Here is a 12111-nt window from a genome sequence, read left to right on the forward strand (position 1 = left end):
ACTGTGTTCCAAAATGCCTTTGTATGTCAGTCAATTGGAATTAGAAAACATTTTCCCCACTAAATCCATAGTTCATGTTCCCAGATGAATCCTAGAAATTCTACTTAAACCATATGCAGTTGAAAATGTGGACTAAGTCCCAAGTTCTTTGGGTTCTAAGCCACTGTGACCTCTGAGGGTAGGGACCAGAAAAAGAGAAGCTTTCACAGTAGCCCAGGAATATGGTTCCTATGGCAGCAGACATAGATAGATAGATAGATAGATAGATAGATAGATAGATAGATAGATAGATAAGGTAGATAGATAAACAGGTTAATGAATGGATGTACATCAAAGTATACATGCTATCCAAATCCCAACATGACATGTTGAACCTAAATTTTTTCTATTTTATTTTTTAAAAAATTAACGTAATGCAATTTTAAATAAAATTGCTGCATATTCAGAGTTTCCTTTTTCCATTTCAATGCTTATTTTCCTTTATAAAACTAAAATGCAGATCTTTTATCCAGTAGCACTTTTATCTGTGGCCCAAGGACCCCACCAATAATTTAACACATATCATCCTTTAAACATAAAAACAGCTGGGTGCAGTGGCTCATGCCTATAATTCCAACATTTTGGGAGGCCAAGACAGGAGGATTGCTTGAGCCCCGCAGTTCAAGACCAGCCTGGGCAACAAAAATGTTGCCTGTCTCTACCAAAAGTTTTAAGAAATTAACCAGATATGGTGGCACACACCTGTGGTCTCAGCTACTTGAGAGGCTGAGGAGGTCGAGGCTACAGTGAAACAGATTTGCACCACTGCACTCCAACCTGGGCAACAGTGTGACCCTGTCTCAAATGATAATAATAATAATTAGCCTTAGCCTACCTTTTCCTTACAAAGGTTTTTACTGCTGTCTCTTTTATCACCTTTCCCTTGAAAGTTCCTGACAACTTGAAACCACTTATTTGCATGTAGTGAACTGCTTAATACTTGTGTTAGGGTATATCACAGACCTCTGCCTCAGAAAACAAAGTCACATTTTTATGCTCTTCAACAATAAATCCTCTAAGCAAAAATGTGGCATTGCCTTACATGTTTAGATTCATACATAAGATTCCCTACATAATTTGTGGTATAATGGAAATGGGATATAAGATTCTGGAATTTTATGCAGCATCTAGAAGACCCAAAAGGAATGTTTAGGATTTCTCTTTCCTATCATTCTCATCTTTCTTTCTCTGTCCAAGTCTTTCCCCCAGAACACTTGCTCAGCCAGGCATTCTTCCTGAGTTGCCCTCTTACACTTCATTTTGCAAGCAGGACATGTTATTGAGATAAGGCTTTGGCTGACTTACATTCCGGCCAAACTGTAATTACCTGCTGTGTAGGCTGCTTCCCAAAACAGTAGGGGAAATTTTATTGGAGATGCCAGTCATTTTTGTACAAGTAGCCACCCCAACATGTTAGTGACCATTTCATTCTCCATATTGTCAGAAAAATCTGTGTATTAGTGTCAAACTTAATTCAAGGTGCACCTTAAGTCCTCAGTACCTCGCCAGTCTCAGGATGCCCTTTGTGCCTCTTTCCATCTTGAGGTAATCTTCATTTTTAGCCTACACAAAGCTGAGAAAGAGACAAATAGGGGGACAGTTTCGTGAAAGTCAGCCCAAATCTTCCAATTTTTTAAGTATCATTTCCTACTTGCCATAAATTCAATAGAAGGTCACTCACTATGGTGTTATACATTATTCACCAAGTATATTATATTACAATTCTTACTTTTAGAGGTTTCTGAAACAGTCAGGACTTAGATCATCACCTGAAAATTTAATCCCTTGTTAGGTCAACCCTGATTGATAATTCAGATCATATGTCATACACGTGGCCAAAATTTCCATTTTCTATTTTCTACTTAGTTATGGACTATAGTATAGTTATATCTAGCCTTAATGACCTTTTGAAAAAAATTCCTTTGTAGCAATAGCCATATAGACATTGTTAGTACTTTAACAAAAATGATGACCAAATTCATCATAAATGAGGCATGCAGAGTTTAATTTAGTGCTATTTTCCATTTTTCTTTTTTGTATTATTTTTAAGAGATGTGGTCTCATTATGTTGCCCAGGCTGGTCTCTAACTCCTGGGCTCAGGCAATCCTCCCACCTCGGTCTCCTAAAGTGCTGGGATTCTGGGCATGAGGAACCATGTTTAGCCTTTTCTATTTTTAAAAGAAGGGTGTTCATTGGTTGAAAATATCTGGTCCCTAGCAGATACTAGTAACTTAGTTCTGTATAGAGAAAAATGATTTCATAATCATAGACGATATAAACTATGGACAACCATCTTGCCAATTCACACTGGCAAGAAGAAACAATGTGATCAACCAATGTAACTGTGAATAAAATTTCTGGGGAAGTCTCACCAGAAGTGGCAATCCTATTAGAATGGAAGATATGGCACCTTTGTGATTTGGGGAAATTTTCAATATGAGGCAAAGTTAGTTTGGGATGTCTATTTGCATTTATTGACTGGGTAACAATAAATAAAACATTCAAACCCATTTGTGCCTCAGTTTCCATATTTGTGAAAGAAAAAGAATGGCCTTTGTGTTTGAAGCTCTTAAAATCAAGAGAGACAGTGTATCACAGTGGTTAGGTGCAAGCCCTGTGCATTCTGATTCTTCCTGTTACTAAATGACCTTAGAAAAGTTACTCAAACTCTTTGTGCCTCCAGTTTTGCGTTTGTAAAAAGGAATGATAATATATCAACTTTTAGGGATATTGTGAAGATTAAATTAATGAATGCATGTAAAATGCTTAGAACAATGTCAGGTACAAAGCAATAATTCAATGTATGTTATGTCTGCAGCAACAGTCATCAAAGCAAGACTATCTTTTTAAACCAGATGCTATACCTAATGAGGTGTTCTTAATTCTTTGTTGTCACATATTTCCAAGTGCTTTCCAATGAGTTCTCCTATATCTCTGAATATTATTTCCAGGAAAATATTAAATTGAAACACAGTGAGAGCAAAGAATATATGCTGAACTGAAAATCAGGATATGGGATCACTTGAATTTTCCCCACCAATTGTGACATTGGTAATTTGGGCTCTCAGTTTCCTCATCTGAAAAATAATGGAAGTAAATTAAGTATCTCTAAAGCCCCTTCAGCTTTAACATTCTTTCAAATAAGACTGTATTCGGTCTTATTATCCTGAAATAATTGGAATGACATTTTACAGTAGCCATTCTCAATATGCATATTTGCTTAGGTATGTTAAGCTCTTTTTTTTTCTTTTAAACCTCAAATTCAAGGTTTGTGTCAACTAAAATAGACAAAATCTTATGAATGTTGAACCAGGAATGTGACAAAATGCATTTTTCCACCATAGAGTCAAAGTTAGCATAATATACTTTATCTAAATGAACACATTTTAGTAAAAGTAAAGTTCTGATTTAGGGCAACTTGGAAAATGAGAATTTCAGTTAAGACCTGCCTAAAGGAAAGGAAGCTGAGGAAATGAGCGAGAGAACAAGTATAATTCTTAAAGGAGCATTTAAGTTACACTTTGGAAAATACTTGTAAAAACAGAGTTGTCTTTGCAGGGAGCACATCATCTTGAGGGGAAGTGCTACAAAGTTAGAAAAAAGACAAATAACACCAAGCAAATTACAATTTTTAAAAATAGTATTATCTCAAGGAAACAGATGAGAGCCTATAGGGAAGGGGAAAAGTTAGTAAGAAAAGAAAATAATAAAAAATATAAAACAAAAAGTTGTCCCAAAAAACTGATGAAAGAGAAAAATAAGGAAATAGCACAGAGATATGAGAGGAAAAAGACATAAAAGAATGACATACATGGAGTCACAGTGTCAAAAATACATTGATCTGACAGTCAGAAAGACAGCTTCCATATTCCAAAAAATAAGGTGGGGGTGGAGGTGGGTTGGCATAAGGAAGAGCCTAGAATGTTCAAAAATATGAAAGACAAAAAAGCTAGGAAACTGTTCTGATTAAAGGAGACTAAAGATAATACATAACCCTTGATAGAATCCTAGATTGTAAAAAAAAAAAAAAAAAAAAGACATGGGGACAATCAGGGACATTTGGATATGGATGGATTGTATATTAAATAATAGTATTATGTTAATGATAAATAGTCTGAGTGGCAATAGTATTGTAGTTATATGTATACATACATATATATAGTATGTAGGTTATATATATATGTCTTATTATAAGGAGATAGAGATATATGCTGTGGTATTCAGGGGTAAGATGTCTGCAACTTACTCTCAGCCTTTTCAGGGGGGAAAAACGTAGTATAAGGAAAAGGAGACAAAGTAAATATGGCAAAATGTTGACAATTCATGAATGTAGAGGGAGAATCTACAAAGTTCATTGTCCTATTCTTGTAATCTGCCTGTAGGATTGCAGTTTTCAAAATAAAAAGTTTCTCAAAATTAAAAATAACATAAAATCTTTCAATAAATTCCAAAGCTGTTTAAAAAAAGCAAAAAAAATTATGTAGCATAAGCTACCTTGCTCAACCCTTGTCCATCATCCTTCTCCACTACAACTTCATCAAAGACAGAGTGTGTAAAACCAAATTATTACTAATTATTGATTAGTTCTGCAAATAAGAACCCTGAATTCTTTAGAGGTTAGTGCTCTTCTTATCATTAGAACCACAACAGTTCTCTACTGCCAGTCTGGACAGAAGCAGTTACTTTGTGGTATCTATTGGGTAACATTGAGAGGAAGAAATGGGAACCTCTAAATGCAAATTAAGCCTGTGGTTAAAAAAAAATTAATTAAATAAAAAAAATAAGCTAACGCAGGGGAACTTTTTTTGTCTCACTAAGATAGTTGTGTAATATCTTGAGTGGACAAGCAAGGAGGGGTAATTTAACAGATATAGCAATGTGTCTTGTGTGTTAGGCATATATGGTGGAGAATAGACTGGTTTTGGTAGTCTATCTCTAAAAAGAGAAGTACAGGTAACTGAATGTGTTTTAATTATATGAAAGATTTACTTCTCTAACAATCTAAAAACTGAAAACCTTTAAAAGGAACCCTCCCTAAAAGAGAAGTATTTTTTCTTAATGAGGAAGCATTCTATCATTACATTCAGTTTAAAATTACAATGAACAACTCTGGCAAATATTAAAAGGGATGATGCTCCTATACATTGGTGGTTTCAGCATAAATTGGTACAATATTCCTGGTAAATAATTTGGCAACAGGTTTCAAGAGTCACAAAAATATTCTTATCTTTTGATCACTTTTTATCTTAAGAAAAAAAAGAAAACAAAAGAGAAGAGTAAGAGAAAGGGAAAGGGAGGTGAGAGGAATGAAGAAAGGGGGATGGAGGGAGAGAAGGAGGGCAGGCAAGCTGTGTATAGATGGTCATTTCAGAATATTTATAGTTTAAAAAAGAGAAAGGAAGAAACATGTTCAGCAATAATGACATGTTTATATAATGCACATCAATATAAGCACGTATGATATCTTTCAAGCCTTAAGACCGAACAGGAAGAAAAATGCTAACATAGCGATGAGTGGAGTATATATAATTAAAAATGGCATCCATTTGATGATTCATCTATGTAAAGTCATGTAAGCATAAGGAGAAGGTAATTTGTTTGATTATGAACAGGATGGAGTGAGGTTTATCCTTTTTTGTTGTTGTTGTTTTTTGAGACAGTCTTACTCTGTCGCCTGGGCTGGAGTGCAGTGGCGTGATCTTGGCTCTCTGCAACCTCCATCTCCTGGGTTCAAGCAATTCTCCTGCCTCCATCTCCCAAGTAGCTGGGATTACAGACACCCACCGCTACGGCCAGCTAATTTTTTGTATTTATAGTAGAGAAGGGGTTTCACCATGTTAGCCAGGCTGCTCTCGAACTCCTGACCTCATGATTCGCCCGCCTCAGTCTCACAAAGTGCTGGGATTACAGGCGTGAGCCACCTCGCCCAGCCGGTTTATCCTTTTAAAGTCCCCGTTGCTATTGTTACAAGAGTAGAGTTTAGTTAATTGCTTTCTATTTATGACAGGGCATGGAGTGCAGCACAGTCTACCAAATTGAATACAGTTTTGGAGTGTTGACAAAATATGAATTTCCTCTTCACTTCTGCAGACTATCCATATGAAATTATATTTAATCTCTATAACTAACTCCTCAGTCTATTCTGCTGTAATAAAGCATCTTTTCAAGAAATGAAAATAATATCTACATGATTAGAAAAGCTGTTTATGCCAATTTGATGAAGCATTTATTTTAGGTTTGCACCTATATAGTGTGGTTTTGGAACTGGCAACACTTCTATTTCCATCTGTCATTTAAAGCAAGCTTGGTTTAGAAGAGCCACATAGTGTGCTAAAGGTTAGAACAAAGACTCTAGAGCTAGGTAAATCTGGGTTTGAATCCCTTACATGCCTTCTAATTGAGCATCCTTGGACAAATTTCTTAATATCTCTCTGCACTTCCACTTTCTCATCTGTAAAGTGGGTAGAAAAATTATGCCTACTTTATAGGGATATCATGAAGATTAAATGAGTTGATGCATATGAAGTTCTTAATACAGTACCTGGCATGCAGTGATGTTAGCTGACCATCAGGGATTACTGGTTCTCTTTAACCCATTGCTTTTATACAATGAACAGTTAGGTCTAAGGGTGATCAAATTAAAGCACATCTTTTAATATTGTGGGGCTTGGGTCTATATTTAGACTCATTTCCAGAATAGTCTCATGGCCAGAATTTAGACGCAGCCAGAATAGTCAATGGCTAATATTTTTTGAGGACATCTTCAGTGCCATAGTTCTATCATCACATATTATATTAAACAATGTAATATTAGTGTTGTGGGGATATTTTTTCAGGAAAATTATGTAAATTTATGTCCAGATATATTATTTTTTGAATTTCATGGAACATATATGATTGAAGGGAAGCTGAAGAGTAAATTTTGGTTTTCTTGAAACCACTACTGAAAAGAGTTCACCTCCATAATGCCCCTTGCTATATTCCCATTATTCAAGGTCTATCTAGACTGCCCCAGAAGATTTTCAGACATTTTAGGTAATCTACACTTCTTGGTTTTTCTAGGGAAGTCAATCGGGGAATCATGGGAATTAATCTAAACTTCTTACAGGAATTATTCTAATTTTCTAATCCAGGAAGGTGAGAATGGACCAGGAAAACTTCTTAGTAATAAGCAGAAAGAATTTGGTGCTAAGAAAGAAGATAAGTACACAGATTGCATTCTGTTTTTATTTACCAAGCAGTCCTAAACATTTGTAATGCACAAAGCTGTATACAGGCACAGTATAGAAACAAGTGGCACCATCTTTGCTCTCAAGTAGCTTATACTTCACATGACAAAAAGATATGCATGCACAAATATATAGCAAACGAGGAAATGCATACAAAATATCGTCCTATCAAAGCAGGATTTTGAATAAGCTTTAAATCCTAAAAGATTCATTCCAGCAAGTATTAATAGTATTTTGGTTCTCATTAGTTCTACCAATAACTTGGATCTTGAACTTTCAACACTTCATTAACTGAAAGAAGAGGCTGGGGTAATCACTGTTGCAATAGCATGACTGCTATTTTTTTTTCTCTTGCAGCCACCAACTGATAGCTACAAAACTGCACTTCCTAGAGACGTGTTGAGAGAGGTTCAAGGCTCAACAGAACTTACCCTTTTGCTGTCAGAGGTACAGTTAGATGTTTGATGTAGCTCCCAGGTTAATTACAAAGTGAGCATTACATTAGATTAATAAATGCTGAGGTTGATACCCTTGCAATGAGGGAAGACAGTACCGAATAATTCAGCTCACATTTTCTGGTCGGCACTTATCAATGTTAGTTATTTGGCAGGTCAGCCTGACCTGGGTTATGTCACAAAAAGCCACATGGGGCAGCTGTGGAAGCAAATCAGTGATCCTAGCTCAAGGGTTGTACAAAGCATTTTGTGCACATTTAACAAGTTCAAGTACCATACAATACATGCTGGTTTTTCCCTGGGATTAAAAGTAAATATGTTTTTCCACTTTTTAATTGGCCAAATATTTTATTGAAACATTTAATTGAAAGTAATCTCCAAAAGTATTTCCAAGTTCCAGGAATTTGAACAGTATGCCGATAGAATAAAGGAGGCTATTACTGTAAAACTTCTTTCAGTATATATAACCTATATCCACAGTACATCAGAAAGCAACTCTGCTTGAGCATATAAAAAGTGATGTCTAAGTAGGAAAAAATTTGGCACTAGGCCAGGTGTGGTGGCTCACACCTGTAATTCCAGCACTTTGGGAGGCAGAGGCGGGTGGATCACTTGAAGTCAGGAGTTCGAGACCAGCCTGGCCAACATGGTGAAACCTCGTCTCTACCAAAATAACCCAAAAATTAACCAGGTGTGGTAGTGAGCACCTGTAATTCCAGCTACTCAGGAGGCTGAGACATGAGAATCGCTTGAACCTGTGAGGCAGAGGTTGCATTAAGCCGAGATCATGCCACTACACTCCAGCCTAGGCGACAGAGCAAGACTGTCTTTAAATTTTTTTTTAATTGGCACTTTATTTTATTATAACAATAGAAATGACAGTACAAAAGTTCATCTTTTCTAAATAGAACAATGACTAGCATATTGTAAGGTCTTGATAAATATTCCTTGAATAAATCTTTGGCTAGCCTGAGAAAGTAGAATTCATTTGGCATTTATATCTAATATTAATTTCCTGATGATTTACACAAATATTTTAGGGTCAAGTTTTGAAACCCCAATAACCTAATTCCTTACTATTCCACAGTGTGGTCCACAGACAAGCACCAATATCACCTGGGAGCTTGTGAGATCTGCAAAATCTCAGGCCTAATTAATCAGACCTGCTGAATCAGAATCTGCACATTAAAGTTTGATAAAATCTCTTTCAAAACAGGTGAAATAAGGCCGGGCACAGTGGCTCATGCCTGTAATCCCAGCACTTTGGGAAGCCGAGGTGGGTGGATCACTTGAGATCAGGAGTTCGAGACCAGCCTGACCAACATGGTGAAACCCTGCCTCTACTAAATACAAAAAATTAGTCGGGCGTAGTGGCGGGTGCCTGTACTCCCAGCTACTAGGGAGGCTGAGGCAGGAGAATTGCTTGAACCTGGGAGGCAGAGGTTGCAGTGAGCCAAGATCGCTCCATTGCACTCCAGCCTGGGCAACAAGAGCAAAACTCTGTCTCAAAAATAAATAAATAAATAATAAAACAGGTGAAATAGTCCTAAAGTTAAGATCAAAGCCCTCTTTAAATAAAGAAACACAAGGGAAGTAGATCTTAAAATATGGTAATGGAACCAGAAAGGATGTTTGGAAAGTGCAAAATATTACTTGCATATGTGATGTGGCAGATACATACTGTCAAACGTTCATATCCAAGTAATTATTGTGACCTTGAGTGAGTTCCTCAACCTCTCTTGCAGTTATTTGTAAAATAAAAAAGGCAAGTTTGAAAACTTCTAGTTCTAATGTGACTTTCCTCTTGTCTTCAAGTGCTTTGGGTCTTATTTCCCACAAATTAACAAAAGCATCCCTTTCACCCTACGTCATACCAGTTTGGCCACTGTGTGTGCCTCTTGTCCTAATTTTTACCTAGCCCTCACCCTACACTACTCTGCCACACACCTGAGACATATGCTATAGGCATTCTGGATATACTTTTAGCCCATTAAATGTGAAAACAGCATTTATTCTGAAAAGCTCTCTTCATTTCAGATAAATCAGAAAGACATTTACTCATATATATTATACGTATATCACCTGATTAATTGGGCAAAATAAAATGAATAACCCTTTTAATATCCCCTTTTCAACACATATTCCCTTCTGTTATACTTCTTACTATCGTTGGGGAAACAGGAGAGATGTCTTCTTTTTTCTCTGCTCTGTAAAAATTTTTAAAGAAATCTTTCATAAAGATCTCTTTTGTATTTTTTAGTTTTATATATTTGTTCTACTAACTTAATAAGGTATTTTAATGGAGATTCCGTAGAAAAATAATTGCTAGCAGAGCTTTAAAGACAGTTTAAGTACTTATATCCCTAGAGTAGAGGAATATTGTATGACACGATTTAAGAAAACCATTGCTAATGAACATAGTCATCAGCAGATTTTGACTTAAGGGGCACTGAAAAATCCTCTAATCTTATCTTCTCTTCCAAAATATACTATCTGCTGGGACCTTCTATTTGCATAGTACGAAGACAAAGAACTACTAAGCCATATGGCTTCAAGATAATCCTGATGTGGTAACTTAAAAGATGTCATCAAAGTCTTGCCACACCTCTCATCAGGAGGTGAAATCTATTTCCACTCCCCTTGAATCTAGACTGGCCCTGTCACAGACTTTGACAAATAGATTGTGGCAAAAGTGATTATGGAACTTCTAAGAGTAGGCCTTCAGAGATCTATATGCTTTCTCCCTCTTGGAATGCTCTCTATTGGAAGTGAGCAACCATGCAAGAAATAACAACTACCCTGAGTCCACCATGCAGGGAGGAAGCCTGAGCTAACCTCATGGAGAGAGAGAGTGTGTGAAGGAGTACAGAAGGGCCATACCTTTGAGTAAAACTTTCTTGGAACTTCCATTTCAGCTCCACCACCAGATAAGCACAACTGAGCGAATGACACCAACCAGTGCCAAGAGAAGCAGGACTACCCAACTACACTTTGCCTAAATTCCTGATTCACAGAATTATAAGCAAATAAAATGATTGTTTAAAGCACTAAGTTTTGGGTTCATTTGTTATGTGGCAATAAAGAATCAAAACACCTGGAATCCAGTTACCTTCTCTTTTATTACCCACATGGTCTCTCTCCTGTAGCGTTGCTGTTTTTCCTGACTAGCTTTCTTATCCTGCTGTTACACCCTTACTAGGAATTTCTCTCAGCAATATCCAGTTAAAATTCCGGAAGGGAATAGGCTGGTTGGCTTTGCTCATTGTCTCACTTTTCTTGGGCAGAACCTTTTGTACCAATCCATTTCATCAGCATTTTTATGGGTGAATCTTAGTTGACCAGGTACCGACTCTCGTCAAATTACTGTCTGACTCTACACAAGAAATATACAAAGAGCCTGGTGCTGCTTTCCTGAGCAGGACAGTTCATAGGGACATTGAGCAAGGTTGGCATCTAACCTGGTTATTCTGAAGATTTCATGATTAAATCCTCAGTCCTATGAATTAACCAATTGTCCAGTGTTAACATACAGACACCCCCTGCACACATGAAACTGCTCATCAGTTGTTTAAACTTTAATATATGTAAAAGGTGTCCAGTAGGATCTAGCTGAATCTGAGCATTAATGCTGGAAAAGGAGGAGGAGGCCTGAGATCTTTGGCTGCTTGGTAGAGTAAAGGTGGTAGAAAGAAGTCAACAAGAACTTAAAGGAAAGATCAAAGGACAGTGAAAGAACATTTTTCCTAGTTTTGCCTAGAGCAGGCTTTTGATTAAAGGTAGAGTGCTGACTCTCTAAAGATAGATATCTAAAAGGATTCTTCTAGATACATGAGAGCACAGGAAAGATTGTGCAAGGGCATAAATATGAGCATACTATAGTGATTAAGACCATGTGACATTAAAGGAAGAGGAAGATGGAAAAAAAGATACATGAAGAATATAAACAAGAGGTTGGTGCCTTGAAAAAGAGGAAGATAGTAGAAAGTTTGGGAAGTATAGAAAGCATAAGATCCTTTAGGAGTTGTTCTTTATATACTACTACTTGCTAAACTTCAATGTTTAAAATTCAGCATTTGTAGAGCAAGCATAGGTATACAGCCATTATTAAATTCTAATATGTAATGGTCTGTATACTTCCAGAAGCTTTCAGAGTTTTGAACTGATATTCCATTATAAATTTTTTAGGAATTCACCATTTGTAATGTACATGTCTAGCGAAAATTCTTTCCCTCAGACCCACCCCCCAGATCTTTATATGTCTGGTAATTTCTCATCATTCAGGCTTTCGTTGAAATGGAAATGCCTCAGAAAGCCTTTTGCTTTCTTAACCATCCTTGGCAAGAAGAATTCCATGATGGACCCTCCAGGTTCCTAGCCTTGATATACA

General features: G+C 36.7%; 1 long non-coding RNA gene across 1 annotated transcript in view; it reads left to right on the forward strand.

Annotated features, from left to right (window-relative positions):
- Positions 1-10822, forward strand: part of LOC109026687 (uncharacterized) — a 217119-nt gene extending 206297 nt beyond the window's left edge. Inside the window, exons 3-4 of the long non-coding RNA XR_004070094.3 lie at positions 7627-7716; positions 10640-10822. This is a non-coding gene — a long non-coding RNA (uncharacterized lncRNA). The remainder of the gene's footprint in view (positions 1-7626; positions 7717-10639) is intronic.
- Positions 10823-12111: the final 1289 nt, after the last annotated feature.

The sequence above is a fragment of the Gorilla gorilla genome, chromosome 3 (assembly GCF_029281585.2).
Source record: "Gorilla gorilla gorilla isolate KB3781 chromosome 3, NHGRI_mGorGor1-v2.1_pri, whole genome shotgun sequence".
In the NCBI taxonomy this organism is placed as follows: Eukaryota; Metazoa; Chordata; class Mammalia; order Primates; family Hominidae; genus Gorilla; species Gorilla gorilla.